The sequence below is a fragment of the Falco rusticolus genome, chromosome 10 (genome assembly GCF_015220075.1).
Source record: "Falco rusticolus isolate bFalRus1 chromosome 10, bFalRus1.pri, whole genome shotgun sequence".
Classification (NCBI taxonomy): domain Eukaryota; kingdom Metazoa; phylum Chordata; class Aves; order Falconiformes; family Falconidae; genus Falco; species Falco rusticolus.
The window spans coordinates 28583568-28600467 of NC_051196.1; the positions used below are offsets into that span (position 1 = coordinate 28583568).

The 16900-nt window shown below is 40.0% G+C and overlaps 1 long non-coding RNA gene across 2 annotated transcripts in view; it reads right to left on the reverse strand.

Annotated features, from left to right (window-relative positions):
- The window catches only part of LOC119155007, a 29122-nt gene extending 12481 nt beyond the window's left edge, over positions 1-16641 (reverse strand). The window contains exons 1-2 of one of the 2 annotated variants that reach the window (XR_005106583.1): positions 16462-16641; positions 8243-10013 (exon numbers count right to left, since the gene is read on the reverse strand). This is a non-coding gene — a long non-coding RNA (uncharacterized LOC119155007). Of the gene's footprint in view, positions 1-8241; positions 10014-16461 lie in introns of those variants that run through there. The other variant, XR_005106582.1, reaches the window with a different exon arrangement.
- Between the last annotated feature and the right edge of the window lie 259 nt (positions 16642-16900).

The window sequence follows — 16900 nt, forward strand, 5'->3', positions numbered from 1 at the left end:
GGTTTGCACGAAGAACTTGCAAATGGTTGTAATATGCATCATGTCTAGACAAATCAGATCGTTGATCTGAACTGTGGTGGTTTGGTCTCGCTAATGCCAGTTCAACAGTATTTATGAGGAAACTGAGGTAGCGTAAACATTATAAAACTAACTTGGCAGTGGTGTTATAAAAAGCTGAGGAGCCAGCATGGGAGAGGGCTGAAATATGCTTTTTTATGTGTGTGAATTTTGCTGCTCCTCTTTCTCATTTCCCATCTTCCCAATGCAAAGATAAAAAGAGGAGAGCTCTAACAGGCAAATGTTTTGACCATACAGTCACCAGAACAAGATCTGAACCAGCACCCCAGAGCTCAGCTCCTAGTTTTGGGAAGAATCCGATCTGAATTAATCTTTGCTACTCAGCCCCCTCTTTGACAGCCACAGCAGCGTTGCCTGCCTGCCATGCAGAGGCTTGGCTTGGAGGCCCATCTGTGGCTGTTTTACACCGAGCTAATTTCCTATCAGCAGTAGGACATCAGCAAATCGGCGTGGTGAGAGTCCTGCTGCCTTTGCAGTTTCCCTTTGGAGCTCTCGGGACATGTGAGAACAAAGCAAAAGAAGCAGCCCAAATTATTGCACCCGTTACTCTTGAAAAAAGAGGTCATGCCCAGTTTCTGAAGGTGACTTTACAGGGTCTGAATCTCCGCCCGACATGATAGTTGTAGCCCTAATGTATAATTCCAATTCAATGGATTGCCATCTAGTTCAAAAGGCATTTTATTCTGATTTGTCAGGAAGTCAGAACAATTTGGTATGGTCCTTCACTAGCTCTTGTGACCATAGTAATAATTTATACAAAGATTTATTTTTCCCCTATATCCTGATTTTGGGGGAGTGCATGTCTAAGAAGACAAAATTGTGCTTGCTTGAACTCAAATAGGTATTTTTTTTGTTTGATACCTCTTTATATTTTAATATGTCTGAACTGTCGTCTATAAAACGTATATGAACTTGTTCTGTGAGAAACATATTAAAATGTACATTCATTTCTGTCCTGTCTATATTAGGTACATTTTAACTGTCTCTATGTACACAAAATATATAACTATATAAGCCTAGATTTATGTCTTTCTCTGTGAAGATGCAGAAAGACATATACACAGCTTCAGAAGTTCTCCGGCTGTATCCATTTGTCAGGTTTCGTATTTTCCTCGGTGGCAGACGTGCCACAGTCAGCAGTGAGGAAAAGACTAGTAGCAACTGGCAGATAGATGACCTTAACTGGGATCAATACAAAAAGCTTCAGGAGCTTATGAAATAAAATACTTTGAAGTAAAATGCAAAATTGGATTTCACAAGCCATCATTACTGTTTGTCACTTTGGGGAGAGGAGAAAAAGACCTATGTGCTGTATTTAAAGTGTTCACATAAGAACAGGACTTGAATGAGCTGAGTTCAGAGCGAGCTTTAAAGATCACACTGCCCGTGAGCAAATTACTTCAAAGTCCCCTTGCTTAAGGGGAAAAAAAAAAAGTCTAAGAAATAAGCTGGTTGGTTTTGTGTGTCACCGATGATGGCCGGTGTCAGAAGTATACACTGAACAGAGAATTCATATATTTTACAGCTCCAGCTTCCCCGAGATGTAGGGCTGTAACTCATAGGTGCATATGGGCTTAAGCAGGACAGCCGAGGCGCTCACGCCTGCCTTTGGGCATCCATCTCCCCTTTGGATGCTCGTGGCCCTGCACCAGGGACGGATACATGGGCATGGACCTGCCTGCTGCTGCTTCCTTAACACCTGACCGATTGTGGCTGGAAAATTAACCACGTGAGTCAGGTTCCTCTAGATGAGAACTTGCATTAGAACTTGGCATCATAAAGGATGTCTGTGCTGTCCTTCAGCCCTACCAACATTAATTATTTCCAAAGCGCATCTCAATTTTGGCTGCCCCATTGTTGCTATTTTGAGATGATCAGATTTATTTGGGCTATTTTCACTTGATTATTTAATCAAAATGTGTATTGTTGTTCAGGGTTTTGAATGACTGGTGAACATTGACTTCTGAGATGAGAAGCTTTTGCTTCTCAGATGAGGGGAGGTTTGATTTTTTTCACCTGTACTTAGAGGGCTGGGTTTACCAGGCTGGGTTAACCTGATGGGTCTCAACATTCTGAAATTATTGGAACTTTCTTGGCTGGTGGGTGAGGAAGCGTTTGACTGAGGGTCTTGCAAAGCATGGAGGTGCTCAACCAAAAGCTTTTGGCATATATCTGGCGAAGGAGGAAAATATGTTTCTGGTTTGGTCCTTAATGCCCACCCACCATCAGATTTTTCTCTCCAGCTCCTGAGAAGGATTAGGTGAGGGGAACAGGAATCTGGCTTTGATTTAGAGTCCGTAGGCATAGTTTTCTCTCTGTTTAAAGTACCGAGCAGTGATGTTCAGCTTTTCTTAATTCTGGGAACACCTAACCTTGGGGGAAAGAAGTCCAAACCTGGCAGAAGTTAAAATAAACTGTGGGTAACCCTCCCTTTCTTTTTTTTTTTTTCCCCCCCTTCTCCATTTTCTGCCTTTGGTTTGCACTCATGGGGAAGGTTTGCTTTGTTTCATTTTCATTTTGCACCGGCTTTGTGAACTGCTGCCTCCTTGATATTTAAAAGAGCGGTAGTGTATGGCCCTGTGGCTTAAGAAAAATGGAACTGATGCTACTGAAACTGTCTGCATGGGTAATGCAGATGGTTTATCTCAGGTGGAAAGAGTTATTAATGCAGATCTGGCTTCTGCATTTAATCCAGATGGCAAAAGTTAAGAGTAGCCACTGCCATTAACCACAACGCAGAGTAAATATTTCAATTTGATGTTGACATAGAAAAACGCACAAGCTTGCACGAGCTGTGGATCTGTCTCAATTCAGCTAAAAAGGTGGCGAGATATTGGCGACAAAATACTTGCACTGCATGTAGGAACTTTGTGAACTAACTGATCAGTGGGATAGAATTTCTGACCCAGACAATGTTTGGTGAAGATTTGCTGTTTAATGAGAAGGTACTGCCTGCAAAATAACTGACAACTTTGTGGCTAAGACTCTTCAGGATGGGGGAGCAGCAAGTTTTGAGCCTCTGATTTGGTTTTCTCTGTGGTGGCTCAGAAGCCAACAAGGGGCTGGACCCACAGGTCAAGTCAGTATTAGGACATATGTGTAGAGTGGTAGCATCCAGTTAGCTTAGTGGACAGGAGCTATTTCATATCCAATTTCCTCCTAAAAATGAGGAACCACAACAATGAGGGATAATCAAGACCCTGTCTCTGTAATTCAGCATCAAAATCAGAAGGGAGACCAGGAATTCTCACTATTAGCCTCTTAGAGTAGAAATCCCAATGTTTATGGAGATTAAGAAAGGTATTGATTTGTCACAGGCCATAAGGTTTCCTGTGTGTCTGACTTTTTCTTTAATTCCCCTGGGTTTGACAACATTGACTTAATCTATTTAAGGACCTATGATGAAGGATAAAACATCACCATCTGCTAATACAAGCATAACTTACAGAAAACTCATCAATTTAGAATAGTGGGAAGAATAAAATCTTCATGTACCTGTTTAACATGATGGCAGAAAAGATAATTCAGAGTTCTTTTAAAGCATATACAGGATTAGCTGAGGAAGAAGATCAATGGATAGACAGCACCTCCTTTGTTACAAACAGATTTTGGTTTATGATGAAATGATACAACTTGGTAGGCAGCAGGACGTAGTGTATTTAAAATATGTGTTTTTGTTTAGATGTCTTTGTCGGCAAGTATCGTTGAAGTCAGTATTCCACATGAAGTCACAGACACACAGACAGACTCGCAAGAGGTATAGTCACCTTTCCTCACAGACACAATGAGTCACAGAGCAGTTTGTGTCTTCCTCCACACATATGATGTACAAATAGCAACATCTTGTAGAATGACAAAAAAGTGAATCACTAGACAGTGTGGTTTTATCAGATAGAAGATTCTGGATCCTTAGACTTATTATTTGGTCTGGTGCATTTTGAGAATGGACTCCTTTTATGTATTTTAACAGCTGCCACCACAATTCCTGCAAATCCCAGTAAACAAGGTGTTCTCTCAGTCTGTGTTGGTACTGACAGGATGGCTAGGCACCATCTAACAAACATTGCTGCAGCCATTTAAGAATATGCTTCCACAGCTGAAATTAGTATACTGAAAACATGCATCTTTCACAGCTTTTCAGTGGCTTAGCTTAAGCCCACCTTCACTGGTAGTTTGAGGTAAGTCCCTGCCCTATCTCAAACTGGACACACCAAGCGAGGGCATAAGTCCTTCCATAACGTCCCATCAAAGCCACCCCACTCTGAGCTGCTGTTGCTGAGGTACCTGCACCCTTTCTGCCCTGCCTCGCTGGGGCTGGGGCACCTCGTACACCCACCGGGCAGTAACCAACAGCTGGAGGCAGTAACTTCTTCAACTGCTACAGCTGTATCTGTCCTGAATATCAGCCCACAACCTATGTCTGTATTGCAGTTGCAGGCATGATTGCAGGCTGTGCTGACATATCTAACCCTCACTTAAATTAGCTAATTTAGGTACTGATAACTGTAAAGATCTGAAAGCTCTGAAACATGGACTTCAGGCACTTGTACAGTCTGAGCCTGAAGCAGTGCTGCTATAGCTACTTGTTATCTGCTATCTTGATTTCCCATTGTGTTGCTGCATAGACAGCAACTAAAGTGCAATTTAACATTATACTTAAGCCAGCCTAATGGGTAACTGGCATGAAAAAGAATAATTGTTAAACGAGTCTAACTACTACATCAAACTCCACACGAGCATTTGGTTTAAACGTCCCCGATTCTGTAACCCCAGCATCATTTACACTTTCTGAAGCTCACTTGCACAAACAAATATGCAAACATTGCTCCGTTGCTCGGCTGGGATACTTCTTAAATCCTATTTATGGCTTTCAGAGTGCAGCTAATTTAGATCCTGTTCAGCAAGCTGGTTTGTGTGTAGCCTGTGAGTAGCAGGTAGGAATTGTTTACACTGGTAACCATGATGAACATTGTACTTTTTGCTATGAATAAGTATGTGTGAAGTTGAACCAGGCTGAGTTTATTAGGCGTGTTAGTGAAGGAGCGCAGAGAGCACAGTCCCTGTTGAACCTCTGATTTTTGAGGCTGTTGTTTTTAATAAAAGAAAACGTTTTTTGTCAAAACAAGATGTATTGCAGCATATCCTTTTTAGGTCTCTAGTGTAAAGATTATTCCATTTTTCTAGCATCTCTCAGTCTACGCAGGGCACAGCCTCAAAATCATTGAGGCCAATGGGAGTTTTTCTTTTGATTTCAGTGAATGTGGATCAGGCATACGGAAAGCTGCACATGAGATCCTGGGAAAGGGCAATGTATCCAAATGAGAGGTTTGTTAACGTAATGTAGACATAAAGCCCAGATTTAAGCAGTTCACTAACAGAAGCCTGTGGTGTAACTGCAGGAATTCTTGATACCTTTACTTCCTGCACCACTTAAACACACAACGAAGCAGGAGGGAAATCGTTCATGATAATTAACTGGTTAAAATAAGAGTGAAGAAACCTAATATCATCAGGGTTCAGCAGTTATTGAATAGTGCATAGACCTCATGCTGATTCTATGTAAAGAAATTAATTTCAGCTGCAGAAAATAGCCATCTTCTAATTCGGTATGGACCAGGTCCTTCTTATACAGATGGATGGTTAGCGCATTGTGGGGGGACTCTCAGGGCACAGTTTGATGATATGTTTTTTTCAGGGAAGAAATTTACTTAAAAGGGTAATTTGGATGATCTGGGTTACAACACAATCTTACAGGCATTTTAATCCGTATAAATTGGAGTGGTGGAGTCTGGCCATAACATACAGCATAACCCTCCGTATCAAATATACGATTTGAAAGTATCATTTAACTTGGGCAAGGTTGTTGTTTTATTCGGTGGGGGTTTTTTGGACAGAAAAAGAATTTTAATGTAACGTTATGTTATCTTACATAAGATAAAGATTAACATAATACAGTGTAATAACATGGGCAGCCCTTCCCCTGCACTTTGAGGGAAAAATAATTTTTGGCGATTCACTATCTACAAAGCTGAATATTTGCTAATAGGTGGGTTATGTGGAAAGAAGAAAAGTGGGAGTGAGCACATGTGGGCATGCTTCCTTTGAGTAAATCCTAAGGAAAGCCTTAACAAAAGAGGAAAAAATATTGAAATGGAATTGGTAAAGTCAAACAGTAAAACAATATACTTAAGATTCGGAACGGATCGTCAGCTGGTATAATTCAGTTCTCTGCGGGCTGTGAGAGAGCAGCGTTACCAGATGAGTGTGTTTCTCACACAGTATATAAAGGGTGTTTTACCCAAACGTTTTTTTAATCAGTCCATTTTTAAACAATGTAAGCTGACAGCAAGCCTTTAATATGCATCGCCAAGGCTTTCTGAATTGTAAGTAGAAAGGACGAGTAGATTTCCCTGAATTTAGGAGCATGGTCTGGAATTTCGTAGGTGGAGAGAAAAGACTGCTTTGCTTTGAAGTTTTCTGCTTTATATGCTAAACAGTGCTGTTGACTGATTTACTGCAATTTCACATTTAGGGGGCGGGGAAAAAGGAAAGCAGTGACTTTTTGTTGAGTGTGATGAGGAATTATTGACAGATAGGGATACAAGTTCCACTTGCTTGCAAATTTGCTTTCAAACACAACAAGTTAACACAAGCAAGGGCTTGTAACAGTGCAATGCAACATTTAGTAAAGACCTGCCACATCTGGCAAACTTAAAACATTACCTGGTTTTCCGCAGGGCTTAGGAAAGGCTGTGCTATTGATGGAAATGCATAGTTTGCAGTTAGCATAAACATTTCTTATTTTACTGGAAATGCTTAGTGTACCACACTCTTTCACTGGTATTATAAAAGCTCTTTTACACTATCTTTCTACTGAATGTTTAAGATTCCTGGAATATTTTGTTTCCACTAGAACATTTAACCAGCCTGATTATGCGTCAGTGGCAGGGACGCATCCTCAATAATAAATTTGTATGCATGCGGTGAAATGAACTGTAGCATATGTGGAGTTCCAAGACCAAAACATTTGTAACAAAGAAATTCCTGCTAAGAAGTGACCTACTAAATTGTGTTCTAAGCACTTTGGTTAGAAAGCGTATCTTCCTAGTTTTCAGGAATAAATATCAGGCTTAATGTGAAAATACTCAAGCTCGTTGTACAATCTCATGTCAGCATGTGCAATTTTGAGTGTGGTAAAAAAAAAGCAATGATATGAAGCAATGAGCAAGAATTCAATAGAGGTTTTGTTTTAGTGTCTCTGAAAGGAAACTGTCTCCTCCAGGAGAACACTTCTTCCTTGATAGCATATCATTAGTTACTTCTTTACATGCTATGGGAAGATGTTTCTTTGAATCTTTATGTGTGGAAAGAGGCAGAAAAGAGTGTGTGATAAAAGAGCCTGCTAAATATAGCATAAGCATCTGAATGCACAAGCGCAGTGCATACTTGTATGCAAAATGTGTAACAAAGGGAAACATGCCTTATCACATCAAAATACTGTGTTTAGTTAGTGTGTACTTATGTTCTGTAATGACATTTATATTGGGAAGGAAATTCTTCCTCCTCCTTTGGCAGCAACCAACAGGGCAAATTTCATTAACTTAATTCCCAAAAGTGGCATTTGCTCGTGTATAGCCCTGCTTAACTGAACCCTTCTGTGCCTTAGTTCCCTGTCTGTCAATTACACTTGTTGAATTTCCAAGCATATTATTAAGTCATTTATATGTTTTTAAAGCACTTGGATATCTCATAAAAATGATTGCATAAAAGTGCATTTATATTAGTAGACCTTAATAAAAACAGATCATGTCAGGCACAATTAAACTCTTTTTTTATGTCCCACGATGCAAATCTTCCTATATAGCTTGAAGTTTAACTTTCAAAGCTCAGCTGAGTTTATTCAACTGATTACTATCTAATCCACCCACCCCTCATCCCACACTCCCTCAAAAAAATGTTAAAATCCTGCCCAGAGTGATATTTTTATTTTTAAACTTGAATGTCTAAGCATTCCTCACAGATGTGAGAAAACTTGATCCTTAATCATTACAGTAAACCCATGCTATCATTAGACAGAACACAGTCTTTAGCAAAAATCCAGATTTTCATGAATAAATTGGCTGGTATGTACCAGTTAGTACTGTAGAAAGCCACATTTGAATACCTGGCAGTCTTACATCTGCAAACAGCCTACGTCTCCGTGATGCATTTCTTGCTTATTACGCTGGGAAACAGCAGTCACCGTCCTCTCTTCCTGCTCCAGCTGTTGCAACACGCCAGATCATTTCCTAACTTTCCAAATGAAAGCAAGTATTGCATCCAAATGCAGGCTTGTTTGCATGTATGCCTTTGTTTGGACAATTGTTTGTGGATTAAAATAATAGACACAATAGGTCTTTGTGATCTGGCCTGTGCTGAAGCACGGGGGCAGAGATGCACTGGAGGCAGAGGAGTTGGAGGGGGGGTACAAGATGTTCATTGTGACCAGGTGACCCGTCTGGCTCCTATACTTCCCTATACCATCTTCATCAGCTTTTTAAGCCTCAGGGCAAAAACATTTGGCTCTTGTTTGACTCCTAATTGTCCAAGTCCATGTCCAGTGCCCTTCGGGAGTTTGCTTGCTCGCTCAATGCTGAAAAGAGGATTCCCAAAAGAGAAAAATTTCCTTTTGCTTAAAGTGTGTGTGCTAGGTTGTTGAACCACCAGTCTTACCAAAAAGCAGACTTTCTTGGCAGTGGAGGAAAGGGCTGGCTTTATTCCTGATGGAGGTCACACTGAAATCTGTTGGAGGTTTTGCTGTACATGCTTTTTTCCTCGTATCTGCTGTGCTGCACAGTACTTGCATCAAGCTGCTTTGTAGGAAATATTTTATTACATTCAACTGTTTCATTCCCTGGGCTGGTGTAAACAAGTATAACTTGTTGGTACTCAGTGAACCATGAATACTTATGCCTGCAGAGAATCTTCTTCGTTATTTTTAATCTAACTACATTAATAATTCTAATTAAATACTAGTACTTGACACTATATAGCAAGTCTGACCAATTCCTTTTGCAAAGATACGGACACAGTATCCATCAAAGTAAGACACTGTATTGATAAAAAGGTTAGTAGTGCGCACGATGTGTGAAATTTTAGTTCCAGTTTTATCATTCCGGAGTACAATCAGGACGATGTTCATTGTGCACAGCACAGACTTGCATTGCAGTGGCAAGCCCCAGTAGCTGGTAAGGTGTAGCCATAAGGAAATTAGCAATTTGGTCTGTCTTGAAAATTTTAGCACCCTGCAAGGTGATCACAGAAGGCTTAGGAGGCAGTTCAGAGCTCCTGACACCCTTACATCTCTTGAGTCTTGTGGTTTCTGAGATCCAAAGACTCTTGTGGGTTTTAGTGTGAGGAAAGAATGATTCCTGAGAAGATCAACCCAGAAGGAATTCTTTAGGGCAGCATTCAGTGGAAAATCCTACTCACAAAGCCACAGCAAGTACTCCTTAGACAAAACACCTACTTTTATATGTAGATGCAGCTGTTGTGGGAAACTATCCATCTTTGGGTCCATAAAAGTCCAATCTATTTTATATGAAAAAGGCTAATTTGCACAGGTCTGGGAGAAGGAAGCCTCTTCCAAATGATCGATATTTTGTTATTTGTAATGACATTGACCAGGTTATCATTAGTCTTCAGATACTGCACACATGGGTGTATCAAAAGAAGATTAATCACATCTGATTATATACCATTTTAGGATCAGTTCCAATAAACCCAATTACAGCATTTTGTAACTAATAAGACCTCATTGAACTCAATGTATCCCTCTTAGGGTGCAGACTTGCATGGTGCTGAGCACCTCTGGTGAGATAGGGAACAGTCTCTGATAAATCCTGAAGTCTGAGAAAATCAGGCCTCCCAGTAGTTAATTATGGGGGATTAACGACCTATATGAAAAATAACAGATGTGGCTAAACAATAAGTTTGCAAGCAGCAATACGACCAATCAATATAAAGCTGTGTTTAGCAGGCAATTATGCACCAAACATGGCAGGAAGATTAAAAAAAGCAAAACTCTTCATACTTGAAAACATATTTGAAATGCTGGGAGTATGCAAAACATCCAATTATGAAAACAGCATGCTAGAACTGCTGAGATAACTTCTCATTCTTGTTATTATACAAGGTGGTTTTTACAAGGTTTGCTTATTGTCATAGTTCCTTTTCACTCAGACTAGAATAAAATGGAGCACAGGTAATAGAACTGCCTTAAATAGTTACTTCGTTGGCAAAGCATAATTCCAAGTCCATTTTAAATCTATGTACTGGAGTGCTTAATCTAAGCTGGAAAGGATGGGAAAAAATAAACACTATGATAAGTAGATATGATATCAGGAGCTGGCTGTGCTTGAAATTTCTCTTGATTATTGCTGCTAATGCTTGAGACAGACAGGAACTGCAAATAAATAAATACGTTCTGTTAATATTTGCTGAATTTTTTTAACACATTCCCTTTGGCTCTACTTGTATCCTGTCTCTCTTTTGCTTTCTGAGAACGTATGTGTGATTGAGTCAGGGAACAAATGTTTGGCAAAAAAGTTCAAAGTTTCTAAGACTGGCACACATTAGTATTTGTGTCAGAGATCTGTGCACTTTAACCCCGGCTTGGAAAAGCCATTCCTGTTCAGGACAGCAGTAGCACATCAGGTAAAACCTGTCTGCACCAAAATCAAAGGGTATTTGGATGGGAGCAGAATTTCTCCCATGGCCCTGGAACTTCTGTGTGTATTTGGGGTTTTACTCCTCCCCCAAAGTCTAGAAAGGTCAATGAAATCAGTCCCTTTGGATTTTAAGGGACTTTTCATGAGGCTCCCAGACAGCAAACAGAAAAGTGTTTGTGTGACTTTGTTCCAGGACTGCAAACTCAAGAATTCAAAATCTGTAAGTCAGACCCTGCAGAACTGTGGCAAAATTATATTTAAAATTAGAAATTTGGGATGTTTTTATTGTCTTTTTGTATCTTGAACCTATGTGGTTCATATTTTCCAGCTGCCCTGCTATGAGGGCTAGAGCCTGGCTTTGTATTGTGCTGGGAAACTGAAAATCTCAAGTGATCACGTGACTCCCGAAGCATGGGGCTTACCAAAGTCACAAACTGCCACAACATTGTTAATAAAATGTTGTCGATTCAGCAAAATAACTAAGTGTATTTCAGATATCGCATGCTGCAGATGATGATCATTTAGCAAAAACTGCATTTTTATGATGTGTGTTTTCCAAAACACTTTAGTAAATCACCTTCATCTAGCAAATCAAAATATTGTAGGAAAACTTGACTCCAGATAAATATTTTGCCAAGAAACAAAGATTTTAATATGAATTTATGTTTATGGTTAAGCATATTCTCTGCCCTGCAGCTGGGAGGTGTGATGTGAAAGCTCCTAAATAAGTGTCCACAGTGCTCCCACATGCAGAGTGGTAAATTCTCTGAATTTTATGCCACCTTAGCTTTGCTATTTGCTTGGGCTAGCTAAAAATATAGATTCACTACAGCCTGAGTTCAGCTCTCACATCTGTCAGCCCTCCACACACTCTCATTGTTGCAAGGTTTACTTTCAGAGTAGGACACTAGTAGCTATAACAAAGGGCAACATTTGTCTTTGTATAGATGTGTACAGATCTGTACGGATTGTATGGCCATCAGAGCAGTATCAATTCTTTATATACAACTTTATCAGACATGCAGCCATGATTTTGGATATTGTGTCTATTTCTACCCTCAGAACTCCTGATCTGAAGCATGTGACAGTACTTTTTTGAGAAGCCTGACCTAGAGATTAAGGGGTGCAGAGCACCCACTTCACCCACAGCCTGTATCATTTCCTTTATATCCCTTGAGCTTCAAGGATGCCCACATCCCGACAGCCGCCCACATTCAGGCTGCCTGTAGTTTTCATCAGCTTCTGTTTTAGGGAATGGCCGTGGAAAAGATGGATGGCCTGTGTGACAGAAACTGGATTAGGTGCAGCCCATCCACGCCAGGAGCTGGAGCATCTTTGTGTCTGTGTTAAGTGTGGATCCAGTGGGAATAGTTGGAAACTCTGAATAGCCTTGAGCCCATCCTTGCTGGTTCAGGAGAACCAATTTTAAAACCCTTCCAGTCAAGCAGATGCATCTTATGTTGCATTCAGAAGGTCATAAAGTTCCTGATTAAGCTATCTGCTTGTTCTAAACTAGACTTTCAGGTTTTAGGTATGTTCCAAGAGGCCAAAACTGTAACTTTGGCTTGTGAGAATAAGCTGTATTGCTACAACTAGCTCCAATTTTATGACTGAAAAACAACAGATCAGCCATTAGGTTATTCACATATTTGTTAAAGACATCATTGAAATGTTTTCCTCAGAAGCAGGAAAAAACAAAACAAACAAAAAGCCATACCACAGTTTCAGAGAGTTTCAGAGCTATTATGGCCTTTGATTTATGAGTTTTAGCAGGTTCTGGAACAATGTCAGAAAAAAAATTGGGAGAAGCTTGCTGTTACAGCATAAGAATACTATAGTATTCTGAAGTTTTATTTCAGAGGATTTAGTCTGATTTTGTGGTTTTATGACACCAATGGGTTCCATTATTTGCAATCTGCAGACTCACAAAACTAAAATATAGTGTGCTTACATTTTGGAATTAAAAAACATTTTCACAAATAAATCTAAGCAGATTGGAAATAATACAAAAATCTGTTCATTTTACTAGAAGAATTTGAACAGAAACTGGGCATGATTTCACAGTCAAAACACAATAGAAAACTTATTTGGGTTTGCGGCGCTGCAAAGATGCAACCCGTTGTCATTTATTCACTGGTCATTAAATCAGAGCAGATTGGTATTAGTTAAGTGGCAAGATGAAATCAGCATTCCTCCCTGTGGTCCATTTTCTGTTTATTTTTCTTATCTTCTCTACAAGTGGATAAAAGAAAAAAACAGAGCCAGAATATAAGCAATTACAAGGTCCAAATGCTCTTGCTTGCCAGTGTTAAGCTAGATCTGTTCTGCATGAAAAGAGATACTGCATGAGAGAAAACTACATTTTTCTTCGTATGAATCATCCTATCTAGTTCCAATAAAATTCCCATGGAAACTCCAGGGCCATCCAGCAGATCCCACACTATTTGTTAAAGGGAAGTATTGTGGTTTGAGAATTGCCTTGGGTTCCTGTCATGCCATCCATGCTCTTTAGCAGTATGACTCCAATAAATACAGTGAAGTCCCGTGGTCCAGTCACTCAGGCATGGAAAAAAATCCAAAATGTTGCATTTCTCAGTGTAATGGTACCTGGTTCCCTCCAGAAAGACTAGCAAGGACACTGGATGCAGAAGCTAAACAGCTGATAGTAAAAGTATTGGCTGCATAAACCCTGCTAGGTTCAGACATTACTTCCCAGGTTCCCATGATCTCACTATATCCTGAAGATCCTACTAATTATTTTCTTTTAATTAGCATACACATTGACTTTGATGGGATCAGGTCTGCCCCACATGCAGCTTTCACACCAGCACAAGCACACCAGTTTGATTTGCCTGTGCTGCTATAAGCTCCAACGGGAACTGCAGTGGGCCAAGGGTGCTGTGTGCCGGCCACGTCCCGCGCCTCTCCTTCCTACAGAGCTACCGTGAGCTGAAAAGAGGACGAGATGTTACTATAAGTGTGTGCTGCTACAACTGCTGACTTTTGCTAATATAGCTATTATAGTCACTGACTCATCAGTGATGTAACCGTGCTGACAGAGGACAGCAAGATGGATGTAGTTTCTTCTAGTCAACTAGGTCTTTGTCTGAATATGACTTGCATTTTTTTTTCCCAGTAAGCTTTAGCAAGAAAAACAAAACATTTTGCTGGTAGCCCTTGCCCAAGCAGGGCTGGGTCTCCAGCCATAAATTTTGTGGGCTAGGTCAAGCATTTTGATTAATTTTGATATAGTAAGGGAGAAAAAGGAAAAAGAAAAAAAAAGAAAGAAAAGGGAAAAAAAGGATTCCCAGAGATTTTCTGACTAAATTTTGTTTCTGTAATAGGATGGTAATAAAAATGCTATTGAACTCTGAGCTACATGAAGATTAATACTAGTCACCAAGCAACTAACTTGGGAAAAAGGATGAATGTTAGTAGGAAAACAAGGATATTAGTAAAGCCAAGCAAAGCAGAAGCATAAAAAATCAGGACGCCAGCTAGTTCTGGTTGTTCCAAAAAAAATCACTTACAAAAAATTTCCAAAACAACACTTTTCGCTTAAAAAGTCCAAAACAACACATCAGCATTCTAGTAATTCCTACCATTGAATATCTGACTTTTAAACAGCACATATTTTAGGAGGAAATACTTGAGCTATATAAATAAGAGGCATCCAAGAATCTTTGTTTTCTTCTGAAATACAAGGCCAATAACTTATCTCTTATTAACAAGTTCATCTTTTGTTTTCCCAAGGTGCCTTTTTTTTTTTTTTTTCCTCCCTGTGTGTGCTCTTGGCAAAATTGTTTGGAACAAAAAGAAAGCAGCTTCCCCTCCTGTTGTTTTGCTGCCTTTGCAAGCATTTATTTTCATGGAGACAAAGCTGGGATTCCTCTGTGGCGGTGTTGTGTTGCGTGAAATGTCCCAGCATTCCTATGAATGGAGGCTTCTAAAGACAGGCTGTTCTGTTTTGAACTTGTTATGACAAAAATAGCCAAAAAAAAAAAAAAAAAAAAAGCCAGCTTGTCAAATTAGGAATTACATGAGGTCAGCAAATTTGGGAACAACCGCAACTGGAGGAGAAAGAGAGAGACCTAATTACGACTTGGGGGGAGGGAGAAAGGGTGGACCTTTCTGAAGCAAACCCAGAGCTGCTTTTGATCTCTGGGCATGGTGGGGCACTCGTGATGTCTTCCATTAATTTTGGTGGCAAACGATTGGGCTTTAATATGCCTAAAATAGCATCAATGCTGGCCAACATTCCAGCCTGCCCTCTGCACACCATATGATTATTTCTGCCAGAAGCATAAACCATTTGCACTGTGAGGTTAAACAGTGCCCTAAAATCCTGTGCCCACTTCGAACTTTCTCAGGATTTTATACAGTACCTGTCACTACAACATCAAAAGCTAACTTCTGCAAAAGTCTGGCTCTCAGAAATCTCTGGAAAGGGAACTCAGCCCATTTTGGAGAAGTTTGGTATCACAGCACAATAACTTTACCACTTGGACCTTTGTCCAGCCTCAGATGTCATCAGGCACAGGGGATTCTTTCAACTTGGTATAGGACAAACTGCAAAATTCACACCCAGACCCAAGCAGTAAGTCCAGAAGTGGTTTTGAGTTGTGCCAAAGTCTAATGTTATTTATATATGTAATTATAGGAAGCAGTAGATAGTCAGTGTAGTCTAGGAGACTGCAGATGTAGCAGTAAGCCAAAACTCCTGTATTCTGATCTTAACTCAGTGACTCAGTTTGCTTATCTTGTACAATACAGATAATAATCATGCTGACCGGCAGGCGCACAGGCAGGCGTCAGCATCCAGCACGGTCCTGGCAGAGGCTGGGGGAAGCTGCCAGGAGATGCTCTCCCTCCACCTGTTAATTTTGCAATGCTTGATGAATTCCTGGATTTTATTTTTTTTTCCCAAGCCCCATCTATCAGACTCCCATGATTCAGTGTAAAATTTTTCGTTCCTAATAATAAAAAAAAAGGTTGTCTGCATTTGTTATTTCAGAGGGAAGTTAAAATTAAGATCTATATGCAGCCAAACAGCTTAAAAACAAATGAATAGTTGTTGTGTTTTCTAAGAACCTTATGAATCCTAGGCCAGCTGGGGGTGTATGGGTAAGGGATGTCTTGACTTCTGAACACTTGGGAACGGCAATCCCAATTGTTTAGACTAATACAAATACTGCACATTAAAACATAAGGCAGGAGGTTGTTTGGTCCTCTGCCTTGGCTCCCAGAGGCTGCACCACAGAAGAGCGCTGTTCTTGCTTCTTTCCTTCGGTCATATGCAGATGCAGAATCCAAATCACCATCTAGAAATTAACCAACTATTTATTCAAACCAAATTCAACCAACTAATTGTTCCCAAGCTTTTCCCTTCACTATTCATTACTTGGTACGTACAATCAGTTCCCTAGGACCTAGGTCATATGACATGCCTTTTTTGGGGGGCCTGGATAATTAGAATGTGAAAGTATAATAAATAGTAAATAACAAATTTACTCAGCAGAAGTCAGTTATACACACAGCCACCCTTTCTCCACATTCTCGAATATCTCTGCTAATAAAAACTCATTCATGCCAATGCTCACAAATAGCAAATGAAAGGGAGCACAACATTGATTGTAAAAAGCAAATGCTCTTTGCAAATGTTTGCAAATCCTACCTTGTACAATCCAATAATTCTGTTGGCCACGCACAATACCTGGGGATGTGAAGGTGACAGCTATCTCAGCAGTGTTTGCAGTAGAATATAAGTCAACTAGAATAAATGTGGCACCTTTGAAGTATTACATCTGGAAGTGGCCAGCATATTTTCACATACATTTTCAATCTTGTACTTAGAATATATTCCAACCTTACATTCTCTCTGACTAGTGAGTTAAAAGTCCAGCATTCACATTTGTTAATTTTTAACCTGGGTATGTGAAAATGTTCTGATTTTTTTCAATTAAGATGTAAAAGTAGCAAACCTCCCCCCTCCCCTCCCCATTTCTACACTTGAATGTAAAACACACAGATAAGCACCACTTGAACAATACAGTAATAACTAAACTGGATAACCTATCTGGGTTTAATCCAGCCTGCACAAAGACAGCAGTTCA